The sequence below is a fragment of the Pygocentrus nattereri genome, chromosome 13, assembly GCF_015220715.1.
Source record: "Pygocentrus nattereri isolate fPygNat1 chromosome 13, fPygNat1.pri, whole genome shotgun sequence".
NCBI classification, from domain to species: Eukaryota; Metazoa; Chordata; class Actinopteri; order Characiformes; family Serrasalmidae; genus Pygocentrus; species Pygocentrus nattereri.
In genome coordinates, this window is record NC_051223.1 from 36,120,116 (window position 1) to 36,137,615 (window position 17,500).

Here is a 17,500-nt window from a genome sequence, read left to right on the forward strand (position 1 = left end):
GCCCAGCACCCTTGGTTAGGGTGTGTTGAGTGATGTACCGCCTAGGGGTGGGATATGGTGATCCGGCGTTGTACGGTATCTCTTTATTTTGCGATACATTACTGATACACTGGCACCAAATATCGATTTATTTATTGAAACATGGATGTGCTGTAAATGCTCTAAACAGACTCCCCCTCCTATTTGATTTGATGAAAAGGGTAAACCTGCGGTGAAGAAAAAGAAACTCGCAGGGGAGAAAAGGTGGACATATCTGACTTTTTCCTCCTACATTTTGAGAAATCTGTCGTTCCTTTTGGTTTCTGTGTGTATAAAAACGTAACATGTCAAAACGAAAGAAGCGCAAAGCCAGAGCACCAATCAGGGCCCAGCGGTCACTTTGTTTAGAGCTGGTTTTGACCTGTTGGTCATACCGACCCAGTGCAGCACGCGGTTCAACGTCAGCGCAGCAGCGTAAAACTTTGGGAGAGTCTGTTCAACATAAATGATGAACTAACCTAACTTTGTGTAAATAGAGCTCAATATAGAAATATGTCCACATATGCAGTCGAGACTGACGCGGCTTTTTTCTGAATTTCTACAAACACCATTTCATTTTATAGTAAATGAGTTTGGGCTGGTTTATGTTTATGAACAGACGCCTACAGATCAACATAGTAAAGGAGCTCATCAGTGATCCTGAGTTTAAAGCCAGTTTTTATTCAACTTAAACTTGGAACTAAGTTGTAAATAAATCTGAAACTGAAACTTTGCTTGTGTGTAAAAAGTGATTTCAGAGCCACTCGGTTCTCCCTGATGGAAACTGTTTACCTTCAGTGTTTTGTGCTTCTGATCATTTTAATAGACGTCAGCGTCACTAATTAATGACGTTCTATTAAAAGACTGGTTTACCAAGAGAGACGCTGGAGGACTTTCACCTGAAATGAGTTCATGAAGCCAGTCTTCATAGCTATATGCATAGCTACCTTCATCATCATCATCATCATCATCCTACAATTAATACAGCTTTTAAAGCCACACTCCCTTTCACGTCCCCAGGGGCTACTAGTATTACTTTGTCTATCACCAGGTTTTATTTTAACCCCAGAACTGTTCTGCTTTCTGCCAGTTTATATTTAGTCTCACATTGAAATGATGACCCACACAGTCAGTGTATGTGTGTTAAAGAGGCATGAAGCTAAGCTCTGCACTCTGTTGTACATTGTTTCATATTTATTGTCAAATTATATACATAATACATAATAATTTAGGAGCATTTTATTTTCTTCAGTTACACAGATGTCACTGTATTGTAGATTGTCTTGCAATATATCGAGTTTCGTGAGGTCATCGATACCGCGGGCAACGTATCGGGATAATATCGTATCGTGAGATGCCCTGTCATCCCCAGCACAGTACTGCCCACATGCAACACTGTAACGTTAAGAACTACAATAAGTATGAATGGACACTCAAATGGGGCATTAGAAGTTATAAATAAGCAAGAAAGAATATCCTAAAATATGCAGTCTCAGTGGCTTATTGGCCAAACATTACACTTTTCCAGGATGTCACTAATAATTCCATTATATATCAATCCTTTTACTGACTGTAGAAGACTGAAAAGTAGACTATGAATGTCCAGGTTTTCCAGGAACGTGTGGGAACCCTGTTATGTGTACACCCACTGTCCACTTTATTAGAAACCCCTCCTTCATAGCTTCACCACGCTGGTGTACAGTTATGCTGCGTTTACATGCTGAAAAACATTGTTAAGTGTCTAATAGTGCTATGCAGCCATGGAAACGTCACCATGGTGACAGTACCACCATCTATCAGAAAGAGTCGAGCAGTGTGGTGGAAAGGTTTGTGTCATCAGCGGTCAGTTCTTGACCACAGAGCTCTTGGCTGGATATTTATGGCTTTTGGACCACTCTCCGTCTGCAGTCCGTTGTGCCAACACCGTGATTACAACTCTGAGAGATATCACAAACACACACACACAACTGCTGCTCAACTAACACACACACACACACACGTAATGAGATTAGAGAGAGAGAGAGAGAGAGAGAGAGATAAAGACTGATAAAGTTAATCTCTGTGCTCATTAGGTCATGTCTGAGTTCCAGCTGAGATTACAGTGTGTGTGTGTGTGTGTGTGTGTTGTGTCTGGGTTAACACAGACCCTGCAGCACTAATTAAACTACTGACAATTCTCTCTCTCTCTCTCTCTCTCTCTCTCTCTCTCTCTCTCTCTCTCTCTCTCTCTCTCACCTGAATACATTTCACTCGCTCATTGTCTGTCTCTACATCCCTACACTTCTTCATCCCTACACACCCAAACATGCTGACTCTCTCTCTTTCTCTCTGGCTATAACTGCAATCACCATAGGCGTCTCTCTCTCTCTCTCTCTTTCTCTCTCTCTCTCTCTCTCTCTCTCTCTCAGTTGGCACTGGCAACAAACTAATTTGCTCTCATTGCAGATGCTGACAGTGTAATATTATAGCAACATGACTGTGCTGAAACAGGTTTTGTTTTGTTTTGAGAGAGAAAGCGAGAGAGAGAGGGAGAGAGATCGAGAGAGAGAGAGAGAGAGAGAGAGAGAGAGAGAGAGAGAGAGAGAGAGAGAAACTCATTGGTGGATGGGCTACAACAGCAGAACACGCATCAGGTACCTGTCCAGACCAGAACACGATTCTGAGGCTTCAGTGGCCACAGGCTCACTCAAATTAGACAGCTGAAGACCGGAAAAACGCTGCTGGTCTGCTGAATCTCGACTCTGATAAGCAGATGTTAGGGTCAGAATTTGGCACAGTTCTGGTAAACATCATGTCAACAGGTCAGAGTGTGAGAGTGTGTGTGGGGGGGGTTTAACACAGACTCTTCAACGCTAATTAAACTGCTGACCATTCTCTCTCTCTCTCTCTCTCTCTCTCTCTCCTGAATATATTTCACTCCCTTTCCTCATTCTCTGTCTCTACCTCCATACACCTCTCTACACTCAAGCATCTCTGCTGATTCTCTCTCTGGTTATATCTGCAGTCACTGTAGGCCTCAGTCTCTCTCTCTGGTCATAATGGCAGTCACCATAGGTCTCTCTCTCTCTCTCTCTCTCTCTCTCTCTCTCGCTCTCTCAGTTGCCACCAGCAACAAACTAATTTGCTTTCATTGCAGATGCTGACACTGTAATATTATAGCAACATGGCCGTGCTGAAAGAGGTTTTGTTTTGAGAGAGCGACAGAGAGAGAGAGCGCAAGAGCGAGAGGAGAGTAGAAGAGAAGAGAGAGGAGAATAGAGAAGAAAATGTAAAGAAAAAATGAAAAAAAAAGAGAACAGAGAAGAGAAGAGAAGAGAAGAGAAGAGAAGAGAAGAGAAGAGAAGAGAAGAGAAGAGAAGAGAAGAGAAGAGAAGAGAAGTGAATTATTCAGCTCTGTACTGCAGTGCTCTGGGTGTTTGAAACAAAGCAGGGAGCAACAGCACTGCAGTCAGATGCCTCTCTCTCTCTCTCTCTCTCTCTCTCTCTCTCTCTCTCTCGCTTGGTCTCTCTCCCCCCTTCTCCCTCTCCTACTCATTTCCTTCATCTCCTTCACCCACACTGATGTGTTCTGTTCAATGTTCGCATTCAGCATCATGAAGAAAAAAACAAATTAGTGTAATGACCTGACATCACACAGAGAATCATTTTCATTTCATTTTCAGTAACCGTTACATAAAACATCATTAATCTATAATGAAACATACTGATGACTTTACCAGGAACACCTGTACACCTGCTCTTAATCAGTCAGCCAGTCACATGGCAGCAGCACAAGGTATAAAATTATGCCGACATGGGTCAGGAGCTTCAGCTACACTGTAGGTCAGCTCAACTCAAAATGATACAGTAACTGATTACATCACTTTTCTTGAGTTGAGTCAACTTGAGGACACAAGCGATCACACAACTGAAATCTCTTAGTTGAGTCTAAAGTTCTCTGAATGGTTTAGCTCTGCATCAGTGAGGTAAATAAAATGAGCTTGTTTTTTTTTGTACTTCACTTCCCCGACTAGCCAGGACTCTTTCCATCACACAATCCTGCTAGATACTTTTCCTCCTGGGTACTCACTTATGTATGGCTATGGCATCACTGTGGCTCAAACTCACAACCTCCTGTTGGGGTGCCGGCTTAGTCCACTGCACCACTCAGGAACACGTGAAGCAACTCAGATTTTGTCTCTATAAATGTTTAATACACTGGAGAAAATATTTGTTGTTTTAACTTTAAAGCAAGGTATCGTCGGATGTGGTACAACTGTCTAATAATTCATCCCAACATCAGCAGGTTGTGAGTTTGAATCCCAGCAGTGCCATAGCCATCCATATCCAGAAGCCCAAGAGGAAAGTGCGCCAGATGGGACCGTGTGATAGAAGGAGCGCCAGCTCCTCAACTATGAAGTTTGAGTTGGATGAACTCAGGTTTCCTCAAGTTGAGTCAACTCGAGAAAAGCCATCAGTTACTATATCATTTAAGTTGATTTACGTTTACAGTGTAATATTCACATCAAACACCCTGACTGGAATTCTACAGTAACTCGGATAATCACTCTTTACGACAGCTGGTGATCAGAAAAGCATCTCGGAACATACGACTCCTCAAACCGGATGGTGGATGGGCTACAACAGCGGAAGACCACATCTAAACCATTAAACAATTAATTCAATTTGCAATCCCGATGGAGGTCCTCTTTAACGATGATGAACATGAGCTAGTAAAGAAGCTACAACTGAGAAAAGGAGATGGACAAAGAAGAACATTTGCGAATCAAGTAAAGAAGCTGCTCGTCTCAGAACAACTTACTGTCCAGCCCAGAGGCCAGACTTCAACATGACCTGAATGTGTTTGGGATCATTTGGATGGTGAAAAACAGAAAATGCAACCAACTTCTAAGACTGAACTTTGGAGGTATGGAAAAATTTCCCTGTGGGTTTCTTTTTTTAAAAAACTGAAAATGAGTTCACTGAAAAGAATGGAAGCTGCAAAAAAAGGTAGAGTGGACATGCTAAGCACCGAAACACAGAATAAATATTTTAGTTGTAGAGGCTCCTGTGTAATTATCTACTGAACAAAACTTTTAAAAATAAATTGGTCATTTTCACCAGAAATGAAATAAACAAAGGCTGGTCTCGTACTTTTACACAGTACTGTACACACCGTGCCAATCATCATTTGATAAAAAGAGCCCAAAGAGAGAAAAAGCCCAAGAAAACCACGATAGAAATAAAGAACGAGTATGAATAACACACACCTACTCCTCTTTCAGTTCAAGGCTGCCTGCTTGTGCCTGTGAATGCATGTGTGTGTATGCATGTGTGCATGCAGTGTCTGTGGTCTCTGTGAGTTGCTGGCTTCTTCTAGAGGAGATACCGTGGAAACGGAGGTGGGCGGGTGGAAGAAGAAAGGAGTGGGTGGAGTCTGGCAGGATGAAGGGACGACAAACAAGTGATCAGTGGCTCCGGCATCCGCATGATGCTTAAAACACCACTCTGACGCACAACACCAGCACACACTGCCGTCTTTAGCTGTGAAGGGAGCGGGACTGATCAGAATCCCACATGAAAAGCGATGTTTGGGATCTAAAGGATAGAAATTTTGAGATGTGCTACCAGAGAACTTGTAGAGAGAAGAATTACCACTCTGCAATATCTTCCGGGTTTCTCAAACGCTAGAGGGCGCTCCCGAGTCCATAAGGAATGGGTTAATATGGAGCATTTGAGCAAAATCATAGTTTATAAATACATTTATAATGTAATGTAATACATATAAATACAAGCTCCTTTAACTCCCATTCATTGAGGACTCGCTCGCAGGCGCCCTCTGCTGTTTTCAGTCCTGTTTTTGATATAATGGGGGAAATAGGAAGTGGCCAGGCTCCTGATAACTGCTACTCAAGAAGCTTGCAGTGCTTCTAGGACAGAATGAGTACAGCATCAAGTACAAACATAACGGCTATTTAAAGCAGGACTAAATAGGATTTGTTTCTTAAAACTGAATTAAGTCAGGACCCTAAAACATGGTGAGAGTGGGCCGCTGAGAGTCGCCCTGTACAGCCTGAAATAATTTCTTAAAAGTCAGAGTCGTCAGATCAGATCTGGCCTGAGTTTTTCGGAGCACGTCATATGTCTTTACATATTAACAACACATGCATGGGCTCAAGCATAAGGCCTGCCTCGATGTTTAGGTCTCAACATACAAAATCAACACTGATAAAAATGTGATGACAATAGTAGATCATTCCCTCACGTCCTCAGAAGATGCGTCCTTTGCTAAGTTTTGAATAAGTTCTCTTTCAATTCTCTAATTCTCTTTCAATGAGCTTGCTATCGTCACTTTCATCCACTCGGGGAAGGGGTCCAAAGCACAACCCACGTTACACAATATTCTTCTGCACGTTGTAATTACACATTTCCACCAGAGAGGCCTCCAAATCACCATTGTATATAGTGCAGCTTCAAACATCTCAGCATATATTCGAATAGTTAAATATATAGTACAGAACACTAGATAGATAAGAACACTACATACAATGCTAGGTGCTTTTTAAAAACGGTTCTATATAGCACCAAAAAGGATTCTTTTTACTATTTTGTTCCTTTTTTGGAACCTTTCTTGGCTTAGAGTTAAGCTTAACCCAACCATACACTCTTAAAAAAGACTCCTTAAGGGTTCTTAAGGGTTAAGTGTCAAGAAAAATGGTTCTATATAGAACCATGAAGACTCAAAGAACCCTTTGCATAATTAAAGGGTTCTTTGCATCATGAAATGGTTCTTCAGATTGATGAATGTGTTGTAGATGGTTCTATATAGAAGTGCTTTATAGAAAAGGGTTCTGTAAAGCACCAAGAAGTGTTCTGCTATTGTTACGAGCCAAAGAACCCTTTTGTGGTACTAAATAGAACCTTTTCTGCTAAGAGTGTAGCTTAATCCAACCCTTAAAAAATGGTTCTTTAAGTGTTCTTTAGTCAAGAAAATGGTTCTATATAAAACTATAAACACTCAAAGAACCTACTGCATGATTTAAGGGTTCTCTGCATTGTGAAAGCGTTCTTCAGATGGTTTTATGGAAAATCCTTTTTGAAATGGGTTCTATATAGCACCAAAAAGGGTGCTACAATCGTTACAAGCCAAAGAACCCTTTCTTTGGTTCTATATGGAACCCTTTTTGCTAACCTTAACCTCAGGAAGCAGCTAAAGAGCCAAATATACACTCATCCGCAGACAGACACGGTGCTGTTGCTCTAATGTGCTCTGCAGTGATAACAGTGGGGAATGGAGCTGGTGTTATCAGCATGTCTGCGAATGCCAGAGTGTATCTGAGGACGCTGTAAGCCATACATGGTCAATGTGAGTGTGTATATATTTGTACAGGACTATAATGTCCTCATAATGTCCACAATGTCCCATGAAGATAGTAACCTGAAAACTAATGAATTCGCATGTACACACACCAATCAGTCATCACATCAGGACCACCTCCTTGTTTCTACACTCATTGTCCACTTTATCAGCTCCACTTACTGTATAGCTGCACTTTGTAGTTCTACAGTTACAGACTGTAGTCCATCTGTTTCTCTGATACTTTGTTACCCTGTTCTTCAGTGGTCAGGACCCCCATGGACCCTCACAGAGCAGGTACTATTTGGGTGGTGGATCATTCTCAGCACTGCAGCAACACTGATATGGTGGTGGTGTGTTAGTGTGTGTATGAGTGGATCAGACAGCAGTGCTGTTGGAGTTTTTAAACACTGTGTCCACTCACTGTCCACTCTATTAGACACCTTGTCAGTCCACCTTGTAGATGTAAAGTCAGAGACGACAGCTCATCTGCTGCTGCACTGTCTGTGTTGGTCGTCCTCTAGTCCTTCATCAGTAGTCACAGGATGCTGCCCACAGGACACTGTTGGCTGGATATTTTTGGTTGGTGGACTACTCTCAGTCCAGCAGTGACACTGAGGTGTTTAAAAACTCCAGCAGCACTGCTGTGTCTGATCTACTCAGACCAGCACAACACACAAGGCTTAGTGATTGGTATAGGGTAGTGGGCAACACCTCTACCTTCTATGCTGTGGACTGGGGTTCAGTCCCCTGTCTGGGAAAACTCCCTACACTATACCAAGAAGAGTCCCTGGGCAAGACTCCCAACACTACCTTCACCCTCCTGTGTAATATGATCAAACAGTAAGTTGCTCTAGATAAGAGCGTCTGCCAAATGGCATAAATGTAAATGCTTATTAAGAACTTCAACACAAACCTATGGAGCTAGTCTTAGGTTATAGAAGTGTGTACTGTCAATGGGCCCATGGCTTATTAAGAGGTTAAGCCCTTACATGGCTTTATTAAACACTTCTATACCCTGTACATTACTGAATAATAAGCCTTAGCATGTAATAACTCTGGGATTTTGAGGGATTGAAGTGTCTAACTGCTGTGTTCAGCTACACTGTGAAGGTTTGCTTATTTTTATAGTTCACGGTAAGTGAACTGTAGTAAGTGCTCTAACCTACATGGAGAAGTCTGCATAACCTTAAGAGCAGTGTAGTTTGAGGGGGGAACCTCTAGGGGATGTAGTTATGGAAGAGATTTGGGTGCCTACTTGCTTCTAGTTTTGTTAGAAACAGCCTTATAGCTCCAGTTCTGAACGAATGAGACAAACTTCAGACAGAAAACATGTCCTGGCTTTTCTACATTTGGGGTAAAAGCTCATATAAGCTCATACGAACTCATTTTCAGAATAAACTCTGGCATCTCCACACTGAGAAGATTCAGCTCTAGTGGCTCAGTTTGGCTCTAAAAGATAAAGGCATTCTTTTTGGGAAGAATCAATGTGGTGTACATCAGAGACTCATTACAATCACTACACACCACCAGCCTAAAGCACACACACACACACACACACACACACACAGAGGCAGACTCACAGACTCGCACACTCTCTAGTCCATTACTGGTGCAGAGATATCAGTGTGGGTCAATGGAACACTGGACTAAAAGGCAAAATAAATATTCACTGACCACGCCCATCACATCACAGTCTAAACACACCATAATGTGTGCTAATGGACACTGTCCACTGCTTCAACAAGCACCCCAACCCCCCACCCGATATAGACACACACAGCTGCATAGAGGTAAAAACATATCATCTTACCACATATTGAGTGACTACTGGTGCACAGTATTATAATAATAATAATGATAATAATGATAATAATAATAGGAGGCAAATCAAAATCAGCCAAGATCACAATCTGTAGAGTTTTTGACATAATTTAAAATTTCCTGTTGTTCTTTACATTCTATATACATTCCATGAAACAGCCCAAAATGAGTTGGAAAAATTGGCTGAGTTTTATTCCTTCTGTGTGTGTGTGTGTGTGTGTGTGTGTATATATATATATATATATATATATATATATATATATATATATAGATTATCTGTTCACTTTTTCTTCTATGTTCTTTACTTTCTCAGTTTTTATTTTTCTTTCTCTGTTGCTTTTACTGTAAAGCACTTTGAGCTGCATTTAATCTATGAAAAGATAAAAATAAAGAAAAATAAAATAATAAGAATAAAGACATTATTATTAGTAGTAGCATTATTATTATTATTATTATTATTATTATTATTATTATTATTATCATCCAAATGATTAATAAAAAATTGCCAAAACATTCCTGACTGATCCATCCATTATACTACTACTACTAATAATACTAATAATAATAATAACAATAACTATAACAACAACAGCAACAATAATAATAATAATAATGCTATTTTATCTTTTAACACTTATTAGGAATCGTATTAAATAATACGTAAAGCTGTTTATCTGGGTAGACATAATTAATTAAATAAACAAAAAAAAAATATATAGGAATAAAAACATAGCAAATTTTCCTATTATATATAAAAAGACAAAAACCAAAAGCACTAATCAACACATCACGTCTACTCTGACACTGAGCATCACCATAAACAGCACTGTACTGAAGGGCAACAGTGCTTGAAAGTCGACTGACTCATGAAGCCTCAGGTGCTGGTTCAGTAATCACCCTCAACAACCCTGATAACCTTCACATGTGACCGACTGTCCAACTGACTTAGTCTGTTTGTGTCAGAGGGACGACACTGGCTGTGTATCATCTCAGACATAAATACTTACACAAAGTGAGAAAAAGCTCACAGAAACTTTGCTCCTATTTTATTTTAAGTATATTTAATTACACATTAACAATCTTCTTCTTCTTTCGGCTGCTCCCTTTAAGGGTCGCCACAGCGGATCATCTGCCTCCATCTTGCCCTATCTACTCCCTCCTCTACTTTCACACCAACCACCTCCATGTCCACCTTCACTACATCCATAAACCTTCTCTGAGGTCTACCTCTTCTCCTTCTCCCCGGCAGCTCCATCTCCAACATTCTTTGCCCAATATATCCACTATTCCTCCTCAACACATGTCCAAACCATCTCAACCTAGCCTCTCTGGCTTTATCTCCAAACTGCTCCACCTTCACTGTCCCTCTGATCTGCTCATTTCTAATCTTGTCCATCCTTGTCACTCCCAACGAAAATCTCAGCATCTTCATCTCCGCCACCTCCAGCTCAGCCTCCTGTCTTTTAGACAGAGCCACAGTCTCCAAACCATCCATCATAGCAGGACGCACTGCTGTCTTGTAAACCTTCCCTTTCACTCTTGCTGCTATCCTTCTGTCACACATCAGCCCTGACACCCGTCTCCACCCACTCCATCCTGCCTGCACCCTCTTCCTCACCTCTTTTCTACACTGTCCATTGCTGTGGATGATTGACCCAAGATATTTGAAGTCATCCACCTTTACGACCTCTACTCCTTGCATCTTCACCTTTCCACCTGCCTCCCTCTCATTCGCACACATGTATTCCGTCTTGTCTCTACTGACCTTCATTCCTCTCCTCTCCAGTGCAAACCTCCACCTCTCCAATATATGTAACAATTGGTCAACTACTGCTGTTAGAGATAAATTAGAGCAGCACAGCTTTTGTGAATACATGTGTATCAACTTTTACACCAGCTTTTACTTTTCAATTATTAATCATTAATTACCTACATAAATATATAATCCTAATAGTTATAACACCATGTCTGTTCTTATGTAATTACACATGTGTAACAGGATGAACTGCTGTTTTACCAACAAGACTTTCCTGACTGTAACAGGAGATATGTAATTACGAGAGTACTTATACTATGTCTTCACAGGAAACTCAGACTTTCCCAACATTTAGATAACTGTAGTAGTTTACTTGTGTTGTAACATAGTAATAGCTTTAAAGCATTCTGTAATATGACATTATATACATACAAGAGCATATAATTTTTAAAACATTCACCTCCATGTCATTTTTGAAATTACACATTGATATTAATTTATGCAATTTGATCAGATTACCATGCTACAAAATAAATGTTAAACTGTCTCCGTTTACATGCAAAGACTTTTGCCAATCCAATTGAACACATTCTGATTATAGATTAAGACTGAGGTGTTTATATGCATACTCTACTCTGATGAGAATAGAGAGCCACTTATTGTAGACGTTACCATGACAACAAGCATCACGTGAGTCCAGTCAGAGTGAGATGAGCAGCAGTGAGCAGTGCTTGTGTTTTTAATTGCTTTAAAATGTCGCGTTCTGAGACACAAATAAACTGGACGTCCGTCCCACCGCCGTTTTTTAAAGCTCAGAGCATAAACTTCGTCTTCTCTGTGACGCGACGCACATGCAGAACGGACTTAAAGTTTCCGATTGGAAGTGTGATCAGACACAGGCGTTTACATGGATTTTATTCTTCTATTTAATGGATTATTTACAGGATTAACCACCTTGATCAACTGGATAGAATTGTGTCCCGAATGGCCTCAATCAGACTAGCCTATTCCTATTGAGGTGTTTACATGGACGTATCCTATTCCAGTTGAGCTGTTGGTCAGATTATTAATGAATGATTAGGCTGCATGTAAACGTGGCTAGTGGCTATGTAAAAATTATACTTTAACAGAGCGATAGGAAATGAAACGATATGTATAAAAGTAATTTGTCACTGCCTTTATAGATTTATGGCATTTGGCTGACGCTCTTATCCAGAGTGACTTACAATTTGATCATTTTACACAGGTAAGCGAAGGTAGTATTAGGAGTCTTGCCCAAGGACTCCTATTGGTAAAGGGTAGGGTGCTTGTCCAGGTGAAGGATTGAACCCCAATCTGCAGCGTAGAAGGCAGATTGTACTTTCTGTCCACATGGGACTCTGGGGACTTGCATATTATGTGGGACTGCCTAAAAGTTAATGCTTTCTGGGAGGAGGTTGTTGATTCCATCTCTTTTCTGACCAGGACATACTTCCCCATGGACCCTGAACTTCATTTACTGAAAGATGACTCTAAATTCCCCATTACTGAAAATTCCCGGAAAATACTGGCTTAACGGCAGCCAAAAAAGTAATTGTCCAGCACTGGCTACCCCCCAACCTGTCTATAGGTCATTGGCTCCATACCGTACTGTATATCCTATATCTGGAACTGCCATCTGCAAGAATTAGCAATGCTGGCTCTGGAGCTCTTAATACATGGATTCACGGAAAGTCAGGACCCTTGTGCTTGCGTAACTATATGTCTATCAATACAACTCTACTGTCCATTCTGTCCCCAAAGAATTGACAGGCGGCATACCAGAGCAGAGAGAAAAATAGTTCCAGTCCAGACGGCAGAGTAAAGAAGCCCTCTCGCCCAATTTACCCACTGAGTGTGCCGTGTTCTGACAGCCTGCCAGAGGAGCAAAGCTGCATCGCACGAATACGGAGAGATGAGTCAGGAGTGAGCGCAGGTTAGAGGAAGAAGACTCACGTTCAGAATTCAGAATAAAAACACTGCTACGTTACTCTCACTTCCTGCAAACTAGCACTGCCATCGTTGACAAAGAATATTTACACATCAGACCACAGTGAGGGCCAAAGAAAGAGACCAATTGTTCTTCCATCTGTCCCAGCTTCAATGTACAGTCACTGTGCTGAGATAATGTCTGGACAATAGCGGTCCTGTGGTCAGAAAGTGACCGATGATGAATGTGGCAGAGGGGGCTGATGAACTGTACAGCAAAAGAAGGACTGCAGTCAGTCACTGTACACCAGCGAGTGGAAAACAAGGTAGGTATTTCTTATAAAGACGCCAGTAAGTGGAAGCACAAGGTATGTGTTTCTAATAAAGTGGCCAGTGAAGTAGGTGTTTCTAATAAAGTGGCCAGTGAGCAGAAGTGAGCAGAAGCATAAGGTAGGTCTTTTTAATAAAGCACAAAGTTAGAGTGAAAGATGGAGTTGCTTGGCCACAGGCTGCTTTGCCTGCCAGCTTAAAATCATAGAACCGACTCTTTTCAATACCAGAGAGAGCTTGAGGAAAAGTTAAAAAAGTTAAAACTGAAAAAAGTGGACTTTCCAATGGGATAATGATCCCAAACATACAAGTAAATCCACTAAGTAAATGGATCATCAAGGAAGAAATGGAGGGCTGTGGAATGGCATAGTCAAAGCCCAGATCTGAATACCATAGGAAGGCTGGGATGGGATGGTCTTGAAACAAGGCTGTATTTGCAAGAATCCCTTCAAAAATTGCACAGTTGAAAGAATTCTGCATGGATGACTGGGCAAAAAGCCCGAGCTCCCCTGATGGATGCGAGTCACGAGAGTGACAGTGGGAGGAGGAGGACGAGGACACTGGTGCTGGCCACGAGAGGCACCAGAACAAGGAGCAAGTCCTGAGCTCTGCCGCCCGAGCCCCACCCCTGGTTACGCAGCAAGGCCGCTTCACTACACCTTACATTCGACCCAGGTGGCCGAGCTGCCAGCTGAGGGCGGTAACTGGAAGGCGGAGCAGTGAGCTCTCGTTCCCTCTTGGCTCGGATGCTCACACTGCCCTTAATGAGAGCCAGCTGATGCTGATCTGGCTGGCAGCGTCAGCGCCTTTTAAAAAGAGCTGAGAGGGAACAGAGAGAGAGAGAGAATGACAAGCAAAGAGAGACGGGAAAGAGCTGAAAAGCTCGAGGAAGAGACTGAAAAGTCTAGCAAGGTAGAAGCTGGCTGCTGCAAGCCTGAGCCCTGCCTCCAGCGTCCTCCTTGAGCCCGGGGCAGCACATGCGGAGCCAAAGGAGGCATAAACAGTTACCGAAGTCAGGGGTGTACTCACTTTTTCAAAACACAAAAATTACTTTTTTTTTTTTTTTCGTAGTGTTGAAGTCTAAATCAAGCCAATATATATAATTTATAATTACCCCAAGAAAAGCAGGAGTTCCTTCCATATGTCTCTCTAATGTTTACTCCCTCAATGACAACCTGGATTACCATTAACTCAGACTGTGTGTGACTACACAGCGTGTCTGACTCAGGTTAGATGCTCCAGTTAGTGTGTTTTATAGTTTGTGTTATGTGGTTACTTTGTGACATGTTGGTAAAACTAATAATCTCAGGAAGAATTCCAGCTGGTGTATCACTCACTACTACTGCCTTTCCAAGAAATTCTGGCATAACAGATTTTGCTATGTGCAATTTTACTGCTGCTTGTGAACCCATACCGCCGATGTGTTAAGTTCATCTGGTGGGTATGTATGCGTCACTCAGTCCCCCGTCACCGATAAATGATACAGCGTTTTAGATGCCAGTATCTGATACAACACATGACAAACACAATCCTATTCAATCTTTAATATTATTAGTTCTTAGGGTGGTTGGTTAGTGTAGTGGTTAACACCTCTGCCTTCTACACTGTAGACGTGGGTTCAATCCCCACCTGGGCAAACACCCTACACTACACCAATAAGAGTCCTTGGGCAAGACTCCTAACACCACCTTGGCCTTCCTGTGTAAAATGATCAAATTGTAATTATTAGTAGCCCATTTTACCCTGAGATGCACTACAGTCCCCAGCATGAGCTGCAACATAATGTCTGAGCCCTTTCTTCCAACCACAATCTACAGGCCAGCAGTTACACTAAAAGAAAGACGCCTGGTGTCTCGTTCAAGCAAATAGCCAGTTTTAAAAACCTATGTAAAGCAATTCATTTTTATTTATAATTATTTTTGGCCAAGTATTTAATGCTTATATTGCTGTTGCAGTTTTGGCGTATTTTTAAAAAAAAGGCCCATTCGGGTCTCCGCAAAACGTTCAGTGAAAATGAAACAAAAACACTGGCCCACAGATTCGACACCCTGTGTTACACAAATAAATAAAGCAAATATTGATACATGGTATTAATGTAAAGCAAAAAATCCAACAAAAAATCCAATTCAGCGATTTATCGCAGTATCAGCTCAGCTCCAATCACCGTCCCTTTAACAGGATGTCTAAATTCCCTCCGTGTCCAGCCAGGGAATCGTCTAGCCGGCCACTTATGTGGAGCCGATAATGATTAAGTCACATTTAACTGAACAAATGATTCCTGCCACGATTACTGACCGTCCACTTTCCTCCCCGGATACGGTGTGACGCAGTCAGAGCGGAGAGCCGAGGAGGAGCCGACTGTGAAGCTTCTGTAGGTCGCTGATGAAATTTCAGCAGTTTTATAGCATTGATTTACAGCACAGTGTGAAAGCATGAACAGAAATAAAAGAGAATTCTGTGTGTGTGTGCGTGTGTGTGTGTGTGTGTGTGTGTGTGTGTGTGTGTGTTGGGGGGGAGGGGGGCTGTATTGAGTCAGTGAGAGTGGGTGGTCTGAGTGGGCGTATGCTCTAAAGACAAACGATGCCGCAACCCTGAACTCCAGCTGTAATCGTGTTATATAATGAATGGGAGACAGAAAGAGAGAGAGGGAAAAAGAGATGGGGAACAAGAGAGGAAAGAAAATGAGGCACAGGGAAGAAAGAGAGAAGGCAAAGAGAAAGAGAGACAGAATGAGTGAGGGGAGTACATAAAAGTGAAGAGAATAACAGAGAGAGGGAAAGAAGAAGAATAAGGGGAGTGAGAGGACGAAGGAGAGAGTGAGGAAGACAAACGCTGAGTGGAAGAGAGAGAGAGGAAAGAGAAGGGGAGAGAGCAAATGACAAAGAGAGAAGAGAGAGAAAAAAGGAGCGAAGCAACAGAGAAAGAAGAGGGAAAAAGAGACGGGCGAGTGAGAGAGACAAGAGTGAGCGCAAAGGAGAGAGGGAGATAGGAAAAGAGAGAGAGAGAAAAAGAGAGGGAGGGAAAAAGAGCAAGAGATGAGAGACAGAGAGAGAGACAAAGAGAGAGGGAGAGAGGAAGGGAGAGGGAGAAGAAGAGAGGGAGAAATAGAGAGGGAAAGAGGGAGGGTGAAAGGAGAGAGAGAGAGAGATCCAGTGAAGGCTGGTCAGAATGTTTTTTATACTGTAAATAGATGATTTTTTTCTGCCCAGAAATCTCCCGTCGCTTACTCACCCACACCAACCGCAGACTAATGAATATATGACACACACACAAACTCGTACAGTAGAGCTCTAAAATAACACACAGTCACCAATACACCATCGCACACAGCCCAAACAGAGAGTACAGTGAACAAACCCGTCATTAATAATTCAGCCTCCTCCATCTGCCTTTATTGTTGTAGAAAATAAAAGCCGCCAGGAGCAAATCACACCAGGCCTAAACCACAGCCGTAAACACAGCGGCGGGGCGTTTCCCCTCTAAAAAAAACTTTCAAGTGACAATCAGACAACACTGTGACGGTCCAGCTCTGACACAGAGCCTCCTAAAGCCCTGGAGAAAGAGATGTACAACTTCTGCCCCTTTATAACTCAGACAGCCACGTCCGAAGCACAGCCCACATTACAAACTGTTCTTGCACATATTGTGTGCAATTCCACATTTCCACCAGAGAGGTCTCCAAAAACACCAAAACCTACATAGTGTCACTTTAACATAATGTGCCAATAATGTGTGAACAGTTATTTCTGGCTTAATTAAAATCATTAAACTCGATTCATGAATCACAAAAGGTCATAAGTGATGTGGTTACCACCAGGCATCTATAACCAGAGCACCACTCAGCACATTCCTGCTCTTTAAAGAGAAATCACTGTCGTGCGCATCGACCCAGGCTGAGCCATTCGCACCGAGTCCTCTCTCACTGACCCGAGAGGAGACGCACTGTTACTATCAATCATCACAAACTAGCAATTACAGCTTTGGTCCAAATTCGTTACTGAAACATTCTGAAAAAAACAACAGTCATAAGTGTCGTACTGTTCAGAGTCGGTCAGGTCAGAATAACCCACAGCGTCTGGTCAGGTCCAATTACGTCCACTATGTGTTACTTTTCTGAGAAAACAGGCACTCTCTCTCTCTCCACAGCACTCTTCTGCCCCCGAGCATCTCTCCATTTCCAACAATGGATTCTAAATGGTCACAGCGGCTTCTTCTGTCCAGAACACAGACTTATTCTGCCTTTTGCCTCACTGTGGGTGTGAGTGTACTTGTGAAGAAGGGGCAGCTGG

At 42.1% G+C, this 17,500-nt stretch overlaps 1 protein-coding gene across 30 annotated transcripts in view; it reads right to left on the reverse strand.

The window, feature by feature from the left end:
* ryr2a (ryanodine receptor 2a (cardiac)) overlaps positions 1-17,500 on the reverse strand; it is a 352,340-nt gene that overhangs the window by 269,129 nt on the left and 65,711 nt on the right. Inside the window, exon 1 of one of the 30 annotated variants that reach the window (XM_037544146.1) lies at positions 15,507-15,594. The exons of the other annotated variants lie outside the window; for them this stretch is intronic. The gene's annotated coding sequence lies outside the window, so the exon portion shown is untranslated. Of the gene's footprint in view, positions 1-15,506; positions 15,595-17,500 lie in introns of those variants that run through there. 30 annotated transcript variants of the gene reach the window in all.